The 18,814-nt window shown below is 39.5% G+C and overlaps 1 protein-coding gene across 9 annotated transcripts in view; it reads left to right on the top strand.

The window, feature by feature from the left end:
* SEMA4D (semaphorin 4D) overlaps positions 1-18,814 on the top strand; it is a 201,550-nt gene that overhangs the window by 45,255 nt on the left and 137,481 nt on the right. For all 9 annotated transcript variants that reach the window (XM_036740942.1, XM_036740943.1, XM_036740945.1 and 6 more), the window contains exon 2: positions 16,386-16,471. The gene's annotated coding sequence lies outside the window, so the exon portion shown is untranslated. The remainder of the gene's footprint in view (positions 1-16,385; positions 16,472-18,814) is intronic.

Here is an 18,814-nt window from a genome sequence, read left to right as displayed (position 1 = left end):
CCCAAATCCTAGCATTCCTAGCCCCAGACAACTCCTCTCCACCAAAAAAAAAAAGTCCTCAAACAAACACAATTTCTTGACCCCCTTTGCTTCAGCTTGGGCAGATTCTAGTCTGGGTATTCAAAGGCTATTTACATTTTTTAAAAGAATTTAATGCTAATAAACCCCAAATTTGAGAAGGATCAGGAGGAGCTCTTTTTTAGTTCCTATTTCCCCACACATTGTCCCCCCAAAAGTACCAAGGTCTGCTTGGATTGGGTGGCCACAGGCTGGCACCTGGTGTCTACTGGGCCAGGCCGCCACTCCAACCCGTGGCAGGGGAGCAGAGGGGGTTGGCCCCAGTAAACCTGCCACCTTCATTTTTTCCGAGAGGGGAGAAGGATGACTGTCAGGTATGACACCTGGGCTAGCTCCCCCAGACCCAGAGCTTCCGAATCGTGTGCCCCCACTACGGCCTAGTTCTTGATCACGCGCATCTCAAGCGGGGCGGGGGTGGGGGGGTGGGGGTGGTGTTGCAGGATTCTCCCGGTGCCCCTTCTCCTTGGGTCAGCATGACAATGAACGCAAACCCCCATCTCATGCCTACCCAGACCCACCTCTGCCCCAGCCTGCCCCGCCCCGAAGAAGGATGTCTCTAAAGGAAGGAGGCCAAGGCCCAGGGCCTGCGACCTAGTAAATTGTGGAAGTAGGGGCAGGAGAGAAAGTGACAATGCGCCTTCCCACCTGGGGGGGAAAGGGCGCCTCTCGCTCACTGCGCAGCCGCGACGGAGGCCCGGCGGGGGAGGGGCGACGAAGCAACTTGCCTCCCGGCCGGAGGTGTCCGCCCGCCCCTTCCTTTCCCGCTGGACTCCTGCGCCTGCGCGGATAGGCTAGCGCGTCCTCGGCCTCCCCGCCCCCCTCCTCACTCTCGCCTTGCTGGGGTCCTCTGTGGCGTCGGGAGAAGGGCTTCTCTGGAGCTGTGTCTACCCCAGCACCGGCGGGAAAGCAAGCCCGGGCTGGGACCCGGATCTTTAACCCTCCCGTCCGGGACAGACTCGAGGAAAAGACGGGTCATTTCTTTTCTGTCCCCGGGTAGGGGTCCCCAGCTTGCGTCCTCCTCAGCCCTAGGGCGAGAGAGTGGGGAACCTAGGACGAGCCCCTCTCGTCCGGGTGTGAGACCCCCCCACCCCGGGACCCCTCCAGGGTTCCTTCGTTCAGGGCATTCTCCAGGAAGCAGAGAGAACTTGGCCCTTCCGCAGTGTTGCGTCAGGGGCCAACATCTTGGGGTCCACTCTGACCCTCGGCCCCAAGCACCTTGCTTTAGACCCCTGCCTCCTCCTCTCAATGAAAATTTATCTGTGGTGTATTTTAAACCAGACACCTGCTGTAGGTACGCTTAATTAATTATTGACCACCTTATTTTACTTTGGAAGTTTATTTGAAGTACATACTTAGAGAATCATTCCGAGATGAATCTCATTTTCAACAAGTTAATTAGGGTTATTTTAGGTACTTTGGCAATCTTGTTTTTTCCACTTTATATTTAGACCTCCTCCAGGAAGCCTTCCCTGAGCTCTGTTAACTGGGAGTGACTTGTCCCACTCTTAGGCGTTAGGTATCTTTTCTTTTTATTTACAGATTCTGTACTTGTCATGTCCCTTTATGCCCTGTGAGGCCAAGAACTAGGTCTTACCTAAACTTTGCATTTCTTCCAGCTCCTGGGACAATATTCTGTGAACAGCTAGAAACGTGGTAGAATTTGAATTCATCCTCCGACTCCAAAATCCATATGCTGTATCTGCAATAACCTTCCTTGTTGTTGTATTCGTGGAGACCATTATTACTGAGTGATTAATTCCTCCCCAGTTGTAAAAGATGCAACATGTGCAGAATATTAATTACAGGTGTAAAAAAAGCAGCAATTAATGGTGATAAAGGGTGACTCCAAAGTCTTAGTGCTGTTTTAAGCAATCAGAGCTTTAATTTAACTGAGACTTTTGGGACACTTCATATACTGAAAACTTTTCCGCAATGGTTACTCCAGTATAATATCAGACATGTATTTTAGTAAGTATTAAATATGACAGTTACCATCTTCAGTTGGGATTTAACAGTCTAGCAAAATGGGCCTGCAGCATTTTTTGCATAGTCTATTTTTGAAAGATCTTTCCAAAAATAGTTAAATTTTAAAAGTTCTGCTTTAATTACAAAATTTTAAATAAAAGGATTCATCCGGTAAATGAGATTTTGTGGTAGTTGCTTTTTCATTTGTCTCTCCTGAATTTAATTGATTTTAAAAGCCCGATCTACACTTCTAAAATGCAGTTTAAATGGCCACCCTACAGATATGTTTTTATATTGTCTAGGAATCAATGGAGCCAATATTGTATTGTATTGCCTAGCCTAATCAGGAGACCAGATTCTAATTCTCTCTTAGTTTTTTTTAAATAGCCAGGTGACTTTGAGCAAGAATAATATTAATGTCTTATATTTACTTAACCTCTTTGTGTGTAAAAAGCATCATATGATCTTATTTAAATCGGGTAACAAACTCCTACTTTTATTATTCTTATAGAGAGAGAACTGGGAGCACAGAGAGAAAGCTGCTTGCTCAAATCAGTCAAGCATTATTTATTAAATACCTTCTATGTTCCGGGAACTGTGCTAGGCTCTGGGGATACCAATGCAAAGAATTAATCCCCACTCAACTTATATTCTTGTGGAGGAGATGACAAGTATATATGTAAGTATATAAAGAACGACAACCACCATAACATTTAAAGGGAGGGTACTGGCAGATTGAAGGAATCTGAAAAGACTTCATCTAGGACCAGATGCATGAGCTGCATCTTGGAGGAAAAAGGATTTTGTGAGACAAGAGGTTAGGAGAGGGCATTCCAGGTCTGGGGCCCTATATAAGATAAACTAGTACAAAGACAGAGATGTAATATCCTGTGTGAGGAACCGACAGAAGGCCTGTTAGGCGGTATCTCAGTATGAGAGGGCAAGTGATATTCTTTGTGCATAGATAGAAAGGGACAGATTTGAGAGATGTGGGGTAAAACTGGCAAGATCTGGACAGGGATTAAATCGGTGAGGTGAAGGAGAGTGAGGAGTTAAAAGTAATCCCAAGGCTATGAGTCTGTCAGGCTGAAAGGATGGTGTTTAACAGAAAATAGTGAATTTTGAAACAGGCAAGGGTTTGGTGGGAAAAGATAATAAGTTTTGTAAAGATAATGAGTTTGAGATGTCTCTGGGACATCCAGTTTAGTCAAAGTCACACAGTTACTGAATTACTTAACCTTTTTTGGCCTTCACTTTCTTCATTTGTGAAAGAAAGGAATTGTACTGGATGTTTTTTGAAGTCCTTTCCAACAGCTCAAAAAATCCAATGATCTATAGTTAATTCAATTAAATGATGGAACTGATTGACTAGAAAATTGACATGAGAAGAAAAAAGTTAACTGATAAAGATAATTTTTGGTATTTCCTGGGCAAGATTAAGGTCAGATGTAAAGTTGCTGATTTTTTTCCTATAAACTTAAAAGTTTTAAAAATGAGGTGTAAAGCACTGTGCTTTTATTTTTGCTTTAAAAGGGATGATTTGCAACTTATAGCAGTTAATGAAATGAAAAAGGATTTTCTTAAATACATAACTTAAACACTGACATTAAAAATTCTTTTTCTTTATAACATTTCTCTGGATAAGAGGACCTAATTGCTAAGAGCCTCGTTAGATTTCTTTGTTAATTTAGGTAGTTTGGGATGCTTTCGACTAAATTTTCAGATTGTGACTATATTCCCATATAAATACAGTTTTAGAAAATAGATAAAGGATAACTTTCAATACAAAAGGTTATTTCTGAGTTTGTGAAAATTGAAAGAATAGCCCATATCTCCTTTTAAATTTTAGCTGATATCAGTCAATCAACAAGTAATTACTAATGTCTGTAGTGTGCCAGGATAGGTGCTGGGGGGTATACAAGTACAAAAAAATTAATCTGTACTCCCAGTGAGCTTATGGGAAGACAAATACATATAAATTATATGTAACATTAATAAATGCAAACATATACAAAGAAGTTAACTCTGAGGTAGTTTGAGAAAGAAGGACACTAGCAGTTAAGGGATTAGGAATGGCTTCATTGAGAAGATGGCACTTGAGTGTTATCTTAAAGGACGAGAGAGAGACTGTGGGGTAGAGGCAAGGAGGGAACTCATTCTAGGCAGGGCAGACAGCCAGTGAGAAAGAGATGACCAATTTAGCTGCGTTTCAGGGTGGGGGAGGGGAAGTAATGCCCAGTGAGGTTGGAGAGGTAAGTTGTGGACAGGTTGTAAAGGGCTTTAAAAGCTACACGGAAGAGATTATATTTTATTCCAGTAGGAATAGGAAGCCACTGGAGTAATAATTGAGTAGTGGAGTATCATGGTCAGATCTGTGCTTATGGAAAATCACTTTGCAGCAGTGTGGAGGATGGACTGGAGTAGGGAGAGTTTTGAAGCGAGAAGGCCAATTAAGAGGCTGTTTCAGTAAGTGAGAGATGAGGAGGCCTTGAACTAAGGTGTTTGCTGTGTGACTGGAGAGAAGGGCTCAGGTATGAGATGCTGTGAAGGTAGAAATGACAGTATATAATAACTGATTAGATATGTGGGGTGAGGGGAGAGTAAAGCTTTAGGGATAACACTGAGGCCAGGAACCTGTGAGACTGGATTTATGGGGTTACCTTTGACAGAAATAGGGGATTTTGAAAGAGAGGAGGAACTGGGGAGAAAGATGATGAGTCCAGTTTTGGACATGTTGAGTTTGAGATTTATCAGGGACGTCTCATTTTGAAATATACACATACACACACACAAAAATATACAGTAGGCAGAATATCTTTCTCTGCGTAGAGATGATAGCTAAATCCATGGGAGCTGATGAAGTTACTAATAAACTATAAAAGGAAAATAGAAGAGGACCTAGGTCATATATCCCTGGGGAACCTGCATAGTTAGGAATGTGGAAAATGAGCAACCCAAAGGGACTGCTAAGAAGTAGACTAGCAGCCAGTAATCCCAGAGAGATGTGTCACAAAAACCCAGACAGGAGAGGCTCTCCAGGAGGAAGGGTTGTCAACAGTTTTAAATTCAGCAGATAGGTAGAAAAGAATGACAACTGAGAAAAGACCATCAGATCTGGCAATGAAAGAGCTCATTGGTAACTTTGGAGAAAGCCATTAGTGAGGAAAGGAGGTGGAGGCCTGGAGTGTAGATAATTTTTCAAGGAGTTTGGCTTAAAAAGAGAAGAATTAAGACTATACCTCATGGGCATGACAGAATCAGAAAGCAAAGTGAAAAAAAAAAGAATGAATCTACCAATCATATCCTGGAAGAAATCCCAAAATGAAAACATCTAGGAATGTTAAAACCAAAATTTTGAAATAAAGAAAAAAAAATACTTCAAGCAACAAGAAAGAGTTCAAGTACCAAGGAACTACAGTTCCTTGCTACACAGAAAGTTGTAAATTTATTATTGATACCCCTTCTCCCCCCTCAATTTAATTACTTTATCTTTGTGGATCAAAATATGATGTTGAATTTGAGGGACTGTTTTATTTAGAATATTAAATTTCTCCTCCAAAATATGAAAACTTCAGGAGGAAATTTTGTTGTAAGGTGAAATTGTATTTTTTTTAATCACTAGGGAAAATGGCATTTTTTCCTTTAGTTAAAAAACCTTCAGATTATTTTGGCACATGTATTATCCATGAATGATCTTATGTTCTAGATTTGGCTCAAATGACCACTCAGATTACTATAGTGCTAATTAAGCCTCTATTATGGCTATCAAAAGATATAGGGACACTATTGATTATGCATGTATGGTGAAAGTTAGATACAGTGGTTATTGAACCTGATGATAGGTGGATTTGGTGACAATTTGAGATGACTTTCCATGTCCCTTTTAGTTCCTCACAGAATTTGGTCATAGAGTCTGATAGCAGCCTGTGGGAATAGTGTGGATCCCTCCACATAGAAGACATTTCCTCGCCCCCATTCCACTATTCCTTTATCTCCCAGATGCTGGTTCCCTCATCACCCTGGGGATTGCTTGGGGAAGCATAGTCAGCGTGACTTTGGGTTTTGTGTGCATGAAGCCTACTCCATTTTGCAACCTCGTTTTTTTGCAAAGTTTATTTGTGCTGTTTTGCCATCAACCCCTCATGGGAAAATTACTTGACACAAATTATTGAAGGAAGAGAGTTAGGAAGCTTTCTCTCCATTTTAACTCACGCAGCACTCCAGCCTCCTGTCATAAGGTGGTGTGGGGAGAGGACTAGAGGACTATCCAGAGTTTGCTGTTTTATCCCAGAGAATCAGATACTTTCAACATTGAGCCACATTTCCCTGGAATGGAATAACATACGTACTTAGTACTCATGGGGTGTGCTCTAGCTAGAGCAGACTTGGCAGGGGGTAAGGTGGGGAGGGAGGGGACACCCTACTATTTATTCCCTCTCATTATGCGTGTTTGTTCAGTCTTTTACAGTCACGTCTGAATCTTTGTGACCCCGTTTGGGGTTTTCTTGGCAAAGATGCTAGAGTAGTTTGCCATTTCCTTCCCCAGCTCATTTTACAGATGAGGAAACTGAGGCAAATAGAGTTAAGTGACTTGCCCATGGTCACACAGTAAGTGTCTGAGGCTGGATTTGAACTCAGGAAGATAAGTTTTCCTGACTCCAAGTCCAACACTCTATCCACGGTACCACCTAACTGCCCCATTATGCCTGTACTATTACACTAATAATTGTGTATATTATAAAACATGGAAATAGACATTTTAAAATGATGAGATAAAGATGAAATAATGTTTGATTTTAGAGCTAATATGGAGCCACTGGAGCTTATCAAATAGGACAGTGGCGCGTCAGACCTGGATTTTAGAAAAGTCACAGTGGCAACTTTTTGAAGGATTGGACGAGAAACTCAAGCAGGGAGACCAATTAGGAAGCTATTGCGGTGATCCAGATAAGAGGCAGTGAGGCCCTGAACTATAATTAAGGCCATTCAAGTGGAGAGGAGGGGGTAGAATTGAGAGATGTCGAGGGTTAGAAATACTCAGATTTGGCAACTGATTGGATATGTGGCGTCGGGGAAAGCGAGGCCTCGAGGTGGAGATTTGGGGTGATCAGAAGGATATTGGTACACTCTGCAAAATAGGGAAATTCAGAACAGGCATCGTGGGGGAAAGGTAATGATTCTGTTTTGGACAAGCTGTGTTTAAGATGTGTATGCATCCTGTATATCTAGTTTGAAATGATCAATAGACTTTGATATAGGATTGGAGTTTGACAGAAATTAGGGCCACACACACACACACACACACACACACACGTCATTTAGGAAGAGATGATTGAGGCAGCTAGGTAATGGAATGGGTACAGTGCTGGACCTAGAGTCAGAAAGATCTAAGTTTAAATCCAGCCCCAGCTTAATAGCTGCATGACCCTAGGCAAGTTGTTTATTGCCTCAGTTTCCTCATCTCATAAAGTGGGGATAATGATGGCATCTACCTCTCAGGCTCAATGGAAGATCAAATGAAGTAATATTTATAAAGCCCTTAACACAGGTCCTTGCACATAGTAGGTGCGATATAAATGCTAGGGTTTTTGTTGTTATAAATAACAGTGATGATGATAAACCCAAGGGAGCTCAGGAAATCACCAAGTGAAATTGTACAGAGAGAATCAATAACAGGCTTTAACACAGCCTTGGGGTATACCCACAGTTAGAGGGTAGCTGGGACGCATCATAAAATGGAGAATGATCCAGCAAAGGAGACTAAGAAGGAGCAGTCAGATGGGTAGGAGGAGAGCCAAGCCTGAATAGTATTAAGACAATCCAGAGAGGAGAAGTAAAGATCCAGTAGGAGAGGGTGGTTGTTAGTGTCAAATGTTGCAGAGAAATCAAGAGGCACGGAGACTGAGAAAAGACCACTAGTTGTGGCAGTTAGGGGATTATTGAAAACTTTGAAGAGTCGTTCCAGTTGAGTGCGTCATGGAGGCTAAGAAGGCTGCTTACGGTCTGAGAGGCTGGAAGAATGATGGTACTCCACCACCCTCTGCAACAGTGGAGTAAGGGGTGGGGTGAATTTGGTGGGAGGTGTGTGGGAAGTAATGTAATTACTACTCATGCATTTCTGTTCATCCTATGCTACCATTGTTCCTCACTGAGAAATGGAAAAGATGGGGTGGGAAGGTGATTACTCACTGCAGCAGCTACAGAGCATAGGAGTCCACTGCCGTATGATGGAGGGACAGGGTCAGGGTATGGGAATGATGGGTATCAGCATGGGAATTTGTCTGTGCTCTGGGTCAGATTAGGTTGTGACTTCTTTGAGGGGCTGAAGATGTTACAACCACTGAGGGCCAGATTTAAGAGGGGTTGAAGTAGATTCTCTTCACCTAGGAATAGGGTTGGAGGTTCCCAGGTTGCCTTCCCAATGGCTTGGTAGAGCCTTCTCTTGTTCCTCAAATTGAGTCCTATAGGAGTTTAGCCTCCTACCCTCTTTTGTTCCCACTCCCTCTCTTTTATCTTTAAAGGCCTTGATCACTTCTTATGGGGAGACTAGTGCTTCTGGAGGGGACTGGGGCTACTTACAACCCCAAACATCTTTTAACTGGGTAATTACTAAATCTCTTGAATGACTAGGCTGTTTAGGCTCTCTTGCAAAATACGCAGCTTCCTGGAGTTGCCAAAGGCAGGCTTTCTGCCCTTTCAGAACTAACGATCTGGGACTGCCTACCCGCTCCCCATGTTCCCTTGGAATTGCAGTGTCTTCTAAATTGCCAACACACCCACCCATCACAGCAGTGGGGCCTCTTCCAAAACTTCTCCCAAAACTCTGGGAGTTGGGTGCCATTAACATTCATCAAGCTTCTACTATGTGTTAGGCATAGTGCAAGGCACTGGGGATACAAATAGAAAAGGAGCTGAGATTTTATCAGGGGAGACACATAGGATGATGTATCAAGAAGTGGATAGGACTCAAGAGCTCATCTAGTTGAAATGCTGACTACCCTGACCCCACTGCCTAAAGTCTGGGTACGTTGGTATCACCCACCCCGGGGTTCTTTGATACCCTCAAGGCTATCTGAGGTTTCTCTGGCTCTGCCATTGGCTCCATCCCCCACCAGTGGTGCTCCCCTAATTGTGGGGGTAGATTCCCTACACTCCAGTTTCATCTAACCACTGTCATCACTCAGATTAGTTTTTACAAAGGAATATTTACTTCAAAGGTATAATAACAAATCTAGAAACATACTGTCACACAGCGGGATGGGGAAGCATAATCCCCTTGTACCATCTCGTATTCTGGGGAGGGTAAGGGAATTAAGTTTACAGTTTAGCTTACTTCCTTTATAACTTAGTCCCAAGCTCCAAGTCCAAAGCCCTTCATTGGGCTCAAATCCCAGGTATCCTCTTGACTTCTCTGCTGGGCTGGCTGGCTGCAGTATTCTACCTGGAGTCCTAGCTCTGAGATCAAATTGGCTTTATGTCCTGACAAAACAGAACCCCAGGTTCATTTCTTAGTGCCCTGGAGATGGGGAAGAAATAAGCCCTTTCCCATTTATTGGTTCGGTTCATGGTGTCCCCCTGCCTTCATCCTGGTACTTGGTTTCTATTGCAACAGCCTGTGTAAAATTGTGAGGGTTTGACAAGTCAACAACTTGCACATCCCCAGGATCACTTTTGTCCCCAAATGCTGGATGCTGCATCAGTTTAGAAATTGCCCAGGCAATTTTCAAAAACGTACCCTATGGTTTAGGGCATTCTGTCTCTGGAGTCTCCCCTATTTTACAGTCCTTTTTTCTGTAGTTAATTTTCCATGGTGCTGCTGCCCTAGGGGTACTTCCGTATCCTGATTCTGTGTAAACAACTGTGCTTAGAGGGGTTCTCAGCAGGGCCTGGCTGTTAGCCCAGTACAACAGGAGAAAGCCAGCAAGTGTTCCACCAATATGACAGTGTCCTGTGCTCTGCTCTAGTATCTTCATATAATTTTGCAAAGAGCCTTTCTTTTAGTGGATTATTTGAAATAAAATTGATTACTCTTACAACGATTTGAAAACCTATGTGCCTTTTCAGTCATATTTCTCATCACAAGATTATTGTGCTTTCATTGTGACCAGATTGTACAAGGAGCTATATTTTTTGGACAAGGAACCATATTTTTAACTACTGTTTTTAGATCTGAAGTTGACTGAGCTCTTTTAATGCAGGGTCAAGTACAGTTCTCCCATCTGACTTCATTTTTAAAAGTCTGTCATTTATATCAAAGTTTTCTCTTGATATGGCATTGCTGTAGATCATAGCATTATAATGTAATGAAGAAAAAATTAGGTCACTCTCCTCCAGTGCTCTCAGAATGTAACTGACAAATGTATGTTTAAGTGGAGCTTACTGGCAAAGTGGAATGTGAACTCTACACACAATGTCACACTTAAGAACTCACACTCTTAGGTATGTGAGACACTCCACTTCTCTAGCATTTGGCTCATTCTGCAACCTGCTGTCACCCTAACACATCTGAAGTTCCCAGAGATATACCACTACCACACAGTTACAGTCAAATTCCCACAGGGTCCTAAAGGTAATCCTGTTAGGGGAGATTAATAGCCATTTCTACAACCAGACACAGTAATGACACTTGGATCTTATACATTGCCATGTATATAATAATAAAGTAAATGAAATAAGATTATAAATACTAATAAAAATATAGATAATGAGATACATCACAGTACACATAAACTTAAGATCATATCCTTCCACCAAGGGATGGTAAAGAGTGGGCATGCCCTTATAAGGAATCTGGCATGGAGGTATATATGGAAGACAACCCATGTTGAGGATAATTCACTTTAGACTTTGGGCTTCGGTGGTATTGATCCATTCTGGAACACTGTCACGTGAAACTGCTTCTCTGCTTGCTGCTTAACTGTTAATCCTCACCACTCTTCAACTGGGGAAATCCTCTTCTCTACCTACACAAAGCCTTTATCAGTTCTTTCAATTAACATCACCCTTAAAAGGGAGTTTAGAGAGTGTTAGTACCAAAACTGAATAGCAGTTTTCTGTAAGCTAAAGAATTGTGAACCTCATAAAACTGGTGTTCTCTGGGCTATACAGATCATCCCAGCTAGTTAATTATTCACCTGGATGCTGTGCTGTCCAATCAGTTTTAGTGTCAGCAACTGACACAGTTAAAAATTCACAATTTAAGCCACCTCACCAAGATACCACAGATGCAAACTCCACCAAAGGTGGCAGCAGAGAGCAACAAGGCCTTGTGAAAAACTTCTCCCTTCCTCAACTCCGGTGGCACTGAAGAGCAAAAGCTTTCCCGGGAGCTCTTGGCCAATGAGATCTTCTTCTCTGATCTATAAGGAATCTCCCAGCTGAAGTCCTCCTGGTGACTGCTTCTAACCCAAAATGGATTTTTTAGCGCCACTTATGTCTTCAACTCAGGTTCCTCCTCTGTTGCTTTCTTAGGTGATCCCTCTTGCTGTGATTGTCTTCAGTGACTTAAGTGTAGCCTCCTGACTCTCAAGGGATTTAGTTTTTGCTTAAAAAGTCACAACTCCTCAGTTTTTTCCTACCACACTGATAGTCTTAAAATCAAAGCTTAGTCTCCAAATGTTTATATTTCTCATTTTGTTGTTTTACTCTCTTTAGCCGTAAAATATGCATGCATGAAAATTAGCTAACATTACATCATCATGCTTTGCAGCTCTTTGAAGTCTGTCCTTGAAATGGTTTTCTTCATACTCTCATTTTTTAATAAATCAAAGATATTTCTCTGCCTTTTTATAACAATTAACTGTTTTTCCATTTTATGACACAAGCAAGGCATCTGTATTGTTTACAAGTTCTGAGTCTTCACTTCACTACATTTTATCCCCAAAACTATCCAAATCCCATCTGAAAGTTCTTTCTTACATATATATTTAGTGGCGTACATGAAAGTAAAGTACAGTACTACTCCTATGTGGTATCAAGATATTCATCCATAGCAGCGGCAGTGTTAACTGGCTTATAACCTTTGATGATTAATCTAAATATTTTCCCATTATTAAAAAAAACCAACACGTTTTCTGCCTTTTTCATTAACAGTTCCTTATGAAAAGGACCTCAAACAGACAGTATTTTATAAGTACCTCAGAGGACATGTAGTTCAACCCATTCATTATAGATGAGGAAACTGAGGCATAGAGCAGTTAAGTAACCTACCCAGAGTCTTCCTGACTGTAGTCCCAGTATGCTGTCCATTATACCACATTGTATTCAATAGGTTTGCATTTTAACTATGTCAACGGTTTCTTTAACTACTTGCAGTATGTAATATAAAGATTTTAATTTCTCAGTTGATGATAAAGTCATCAGACACAGGCAGTTTCCCTTCCCATCACATTACTCTATACATGGAACCATTCAAAGCTGTTTTGTGTATGATTCACTAAGCATCAGTTTGACAATGTCAGTAGTTACACGTAATAGCCCACATTTCCCCCAAGGAATGAGGCTTTTTTACACTTAGCACTTCTGTCAGAAGCCTTATGTGATGTGAGGAATCCTTTTGATGTCACTGAGGTGGGTTTTGAAAGTGTTTGTTTCACATGTTAAAAGCATCTGATTTTCTGTGGAAAAAATTCTCTTGCCATCTTAATCTACATGTACACTCTACGTTTCTATATTTCCCCACTTAAATGGTCTCTGTTTTCTTTGTACCAGTTTTAGCTATTTCAGTGGTCTTCTTTTTCAAATTGGTTGTGTATTTGTCTATCACAAAGGGCTATTATTTCTCTTTTGAAAAATTAGAGACAATATTTTAATTGTTGAAAATTCCAAATGATTAAATATATTCTCATTCTTGAATTTCCTGTTTTTTAAAACCTATGGTTTTCGGGTTTTTGGGGGCCAGGCTATCATATTTTACTTACCAAAATGAGTAATGATGAGCAATACAGCAGATATTGTGGTACTTTAAACTTCCACACAAAGAAGGTTTAATTTTGAATTTATATCCCTCGCATTCAAGGACAGCAAACAGTTCATTTGTCATGAACATATGCTGACGGATTTTGATAGTGACAGATTGTGTCTCCTCCCCTTGCTCATGTTTGACCTTGTTTGCAAATACCATATTAAATAATCACTGCAATGCATTCACTGTCAGAACAAATTCCCAGTGTTAATCTCTCTTTTGTTGTCTTTGATTTGAATTTTGTTTTCATTGAAAACAATGCGCATATTTATGTGGGAGCTGTACTAGGAAATATCCAACAGTTCTGGCCATTGCTTCATGCCTCTCAGTATCTTGCATCCTCTCCTCCCCACCACTACTTTGCCCCAGCCCAAAAAGGGGGGCACACTTCACAGTTTGGAGATGGAGAACTGCCTTAGGTACAACAGCTACCTTCCAAGTCCTACTGCTCTTCTGTGTGTTAGTTTAGAAACAGCCAAGGTTGATACAAGTGTGGATAGTTAAAGGAATCTGGTGACTCCATAATTACAAACAGTACTAGCAAAATGTATTTGAAGAGCATTGGGACAATTGTATTCCTGGTTAGCAAGTAATCATCCCTTAATAGATCTATAAATTTTGAAATTTTATGCTTAGATTTTTTTTCTTTAAGTAGGGCACACTAGTATATTATTGCATGAAACTAGTTTCAGTAACAACCATGAGAACATATGCTCCTAATATTATTAACATCAGCATTACTTTGTTAATTTATACTTATAAATGAGGGACCTTGTTTCAATGTTTTTGGTGAAATTTTCCTTAGTTTACATTATGAGTCATTTATTGAAAGTAAAATTTAATGGTAATAATAGTATTTGCATAATTCTTTTCATACATGTACTTAAATATAGAGATGTTGTTTAACAGTGGAAAAGAAACTTGACTATAGTCAGAAGACAGGGGGTTAAATCCTATGTCTGATGACTATTATGTATGTGACCTTAGTCAAGTCACTTAATCTCACTGGGCCTCAATTTCCTCATTGTAAAATGAAGGAATTGTATTAGGTGGCTTCTGGGGTCCCTTCCAGCTCAAGATCTATGATCTTATGTTTTACTTACAATCATCAAGGCAGAACCTCTCCTGATGTACTCCATGACCAAATGATATAAAGTAGAGGTTGAGTAGAGGTGAGTGAAACAGAATTAGACATTATCATCTTTTCAAAAATATATTTTGTATTATGAACCTGACAATCATTAAAAAAATGAACACTTCAAAATGCAAAGGGTAGAAAAAGAGGATTACATATGAATCTACCATGTATAGCTTGGGCTTTTTTTTTACGTGTATATCAATTTTAACTGGGTACCAAATTTCTGTTTCGCCTTTTGAACTTGCTTCTGTTCGCTTCTTTATGTATATTTCATTGGTACCTTTTTTTGCATTACTGTCTCCCCAAATTCCACCAAAACACTCCTCTGTATCCCAATAAAAGCCCTCTCTTATAATAGAAGGGATAATCAAGAAAAAAATATGTTTATGTTGCATTGGTTGTGTCTGAAACTATTATTCATTCTAGACCTCCAGTCACTTCACCTCTCTGCCAAAAAGTGGGCAACATGATTCATTATCAGTCTTCCGTGTTAGTCATTGCATCAATCAGAGTTCTTTAGTCTTTCAAAGTTGTAATCAGTGTATAAATTATTGTCTGGGTTTTGCTTCCTTTACTGTGTCTCAGTTCATGCAAGTTTTCAAAGGTTTCTGTGAACCTGGGCCCTTTCATAATTTTTATGGCACAATTATATTGTTATATTCCTATACTATAATTCAGCCATTCTCCAATTGATGGGCATTCACTTTGCTTCCAGTTCTTTATTAAGACAAAAAAAAGTGCTGCTATAGATATTTTTATGCATACTGTTATTTTCCATTTATCTCTGATCTCTTTGGAACAGTGGTATCACTAGGTCAGAGGATTTGTACAGATTAGCGACTTTTTGGTTATAATTCCAAATTGCTTACCAGAACAGCTGTATAGACTCTACAGGTCTGGCAACAGTGCATCAGTGTGCCTGTCCTTCCACTATCCTGCCAACAACTGCCCTTTTCCTTGCCATCTTTGCCAATCTAATAGGTATAAAGTAAAAAATCAGAATTGTTTTAATAGCGATTTATAGCATTTTTATATGGTTGTTGATACCTTGCATATCTTTTGAGAATTCACCTTTCAGCGCTTAGCTATTGGGGAATGACTTTTGTTTATATAATTTTTTTTATCAATTCCATATATATCTTGGTTATTAGACCCATATCAGAGAAATCTGTTGAAAGGTGTTTTTCTTCCACAGTTAACTGTTTTCTAATTCTGACTTGATTGATCTTGTTTGTTCAAAAGCTTTTAAATTTTATGTAATCAAAATTATCTATTTTATCTTTTGTGACATTCTTCCTCTCTCTCCTGTTTGTAGTAGCAAAATGTATATACTTCCCTGCTTTTCTAATTTGTTTATTTGACCTTTACATATAGGCATGTATCCATCTGGAGATTACTGTGCTATATTATTTGAGATTTTGGGTGACAAGTTTATCGATTAATGAAAGCCAAAAAGAGAAGTGAGAGCATTTTTCAATTAATGTTACAAGTTCAAACTATGACATGACTGGAAGAGGAGAGAGAGACATTTTCACACATGATCAACCTGTAACTTGATCCTTTGACCACTTGGCCTTGATTATATAGCTTCAAAAACGCCTGCCCTTAGCCAAAAGGCCAAGTACTGTTTGAAATTTTGGTATAAGCCTAGTTTCTCTCAGACTGCTTTCTAGAAATTAGTCTTTAAATGTTTTTAGATGAATTCTAAAAATAGGAGCCACATTTGCTTTTTATACCTACTATTTTTAAATTTTAATTTGCTTTAAATAACAAAAATATACTTTCCTCACTTCTTCCTCCAACCATTGGAAAAAAAATAGAAAACAAGATCCATGTAAGAAAGATACATGATTAAACAAAATTTTTTTTAAATTCCTGAATTAACTATTCCTGAAAATATATGACTCTTTTTTCCCCTTTAGTTCATCACTGCTCTGTCTGGTTATCTAGCATGCTTCATCATTGATCCTCTGGAAACAGGATTGATCATTGTTTTAATCAGAGTTCTTGAGTCTTTTTGAGGCTCAATTATCAGGGCCAATTAATGTATTTATTTGCTTTATGTCATCTCATCTCATCTGTGATACCCTTGGTTGAAAATTTCCTTTTCAGAAGTGTACTTATGTAAAAGTAGTATAAAAAGTCTTGTTAGCCTTGCTGTTACATAGTGGAGATTATTAATCTTTTTTTTCTAGCAGCATTAGTTCAAAGGTGAAATCCCATTTTCTGTTGTTATTTCAGACTCTACTGATTCTAGATAGTAAGAAGAATTATATCCTTGTATCTGGAATGTGACATCAGATTATTTGAAAACATTTGATCATTAGGTAAGTAAAGAAATAGACCTATAAAATTATGGTGTTTTGGTTTGTTTAGAAATCAGTTCTTAACTTTCTCAATATCTCAATCATCATTTGACCAAAGAATCAGCAAATATTAAGGTGTTCCTTTGTTGTTATTCAGTCATTTTCAGTTGTGACCCCATTTGGGCTTTTCTTGGCAAAGACACTGGAATGGTTTGTTATTTCCTTCTCCAGATCATTTTACAGATAAGGAAACTAAGGCAAAAAAAGGGTTAAGTGACTTGCTCGGGGTCACCCACCTAGTAAGTGCATGAGTACTATTCTTGACATCTTTGTATAGACTATATAATTGAGGAAATGATATTATTAGCTTTTATTTAGGTTTCTTATATGAAAAGTAACAAGTGGACCTATCTTTGAGACACAAAAGTATTTATTGGATACTTGAAAAGAGATATATGTGTCACATCTATACCCATACATTTACACACAGATGCACACGCACATATGTATACACATGTACACACACCCCTCACTTTTTAAAAGACTATCAATATAACAAGATCATTTTACAAGAAAACAATGAGAATACCTCCTCTGTGGCATTACAGAAATACTGGTGCTTTTGAGTCCAGGGAAATGGTCTCCTGGACAGCCCTTGGCAGAATCCAATTGTCCTGTATCTGGAGATGCATTCTCCTTTGCATTAGTAGGGTTGTTAAGGACACATGCTACACAGGTCAGTGACTGCCAGCTAAATGGTTTTTACCAGGCTGTTATTAACTTCTTAATGTTCCTTGGAGTCAACACTCAAGTCCTTATAAATACTGCATTTTGCTTATCTGTTAATACTGTTTATGTCTGTTAGTAGAACATTCTTTATGGGACAACATCAGTTAGTCAGCTAAATTTCTGGTATTAGGTGCTATCCCCTGAATGAGTGTGTGAGGTTTCTGATCGAGAGTGTTACTTTTGCCAAACTGTATAGAAGTGAGAACGTACAGCAGTGTTGGCCCCACAGAAGAGATACAGAAATGGATCTTCTTTCCTTCTTTGCAGAAGTCAGGTATTGTGGGTATGGAACATTGAATATACTATCAGATTTGGAGCGTATGTTAGTTAATTTTGCCGACTTACTTTTGTTTCTCTTTTTACTTTGTTATATGGAATCATTCTCTGGAGAGTGTAGGGAGGAGAGATAAATACATATATACACATATACAGAGAGAGACATATATACGTACATATGTATGCACAGGTATACATGTATACATACATATACTCAATTAAAATGTCTAAAATTAACCAAAAAAATCCATTTTCTCACCATCTTACCTCCATTTAAAAGAAAAAGGAAAAAAAACCCTCCAAACATGCTTAGTTAAGCAAAACAAAGCAAATGCCTTCATTGACCATGTCCAAAAAATGTGTCTCAATCAGCACCTCGAGTCCACCACCTTTCTGCCAAGAGGTGCTTAGCATAGTTCATCCTGGATCATCTGGAAATATGGTTAGTCATTGTGTTATTGATGAGTGTTCTTAAGTCTTTCAGAGTTCAATCTGGAGGACTAAAGAGGAATCATACTGCCAGTCTCTTTCCAGACAAGTGACAAACTCAAACACTAGAAAGAAACATATATTTGGACATAGTTGGTATAGAAATTTGTTCTGCTAGGCTATGTGTATTTAATGTCAGGGTTTGGTTTTGATATTTTTGTTTTTTATTGTTCTGTTGGGCAGAATAAGGGGAGTGGGAGGGAGAGATAATAACCACTTTTAAAAACAAATAAAATGAAAACTTTCAGAGTTGTCATCTTTAAACAATATTGTTGTTATTGTATAAATTGTTTTCCTAGTTCTGCTCGCTTCGTTCTACCTCCATTCATACAGGCGTTCCTAGGTTTCTCTGAAAACCATCATCTTCATCATTTCTTACAGCACAGTGGTATTCATAAGCTATCCATATACCATGACTTGTTGAGCCATTCCCCAGTTCATAAGCACCTCCTCAGTTTTCAGTTTTTTGCCACTACAAAGAACAGCTATAAATGTTTTTGTACATATGGCCCCTTTTCCTCTTTCCCTGTCTTTTTGGGCTACATCCCTAGTAGTGCTATCACTGGGTCAAAGGGGATGGACAGTTTAAAAATGTTGAGGGCATCATCCCAAATTGCTTTTCAAAATGGCTAGACCAGTTCACAGCCCCACCAATAGTGCATTAATACTCTGTTTTCCCATAGCCAACATTTGTCATATTCCTTTTTTGTCAACTGTACCAATCTGATAGATATGAGGTGTAACCTAAGAGTTGTTTCAATTAGCATTTTTCTTATTATTAGTGGGGGCAGCTAGAGAGCACAGTATAGA

This window comes from Trichosurus vulpecula, chromosome 1 (genome assembly GCF_011100635.1).
Source record: "Trichosurus vulpecula isolate mTriVul1 chromosome 1, mTriVul1.pri, whole genome shotgun sequence".
Classification (NCBI taxonomy): domain Eukaryota; kingdom Metazoa; phylum Chordata; class Mammalia; order Diprotodontia; family Phalangeridae; genus Trichosurus; species Trichosurus vulpecula.
Note: the sequence above shows the minus strand (reverse complement) of the source record. Positions and strands in the feature narration are given on the sequence as shown.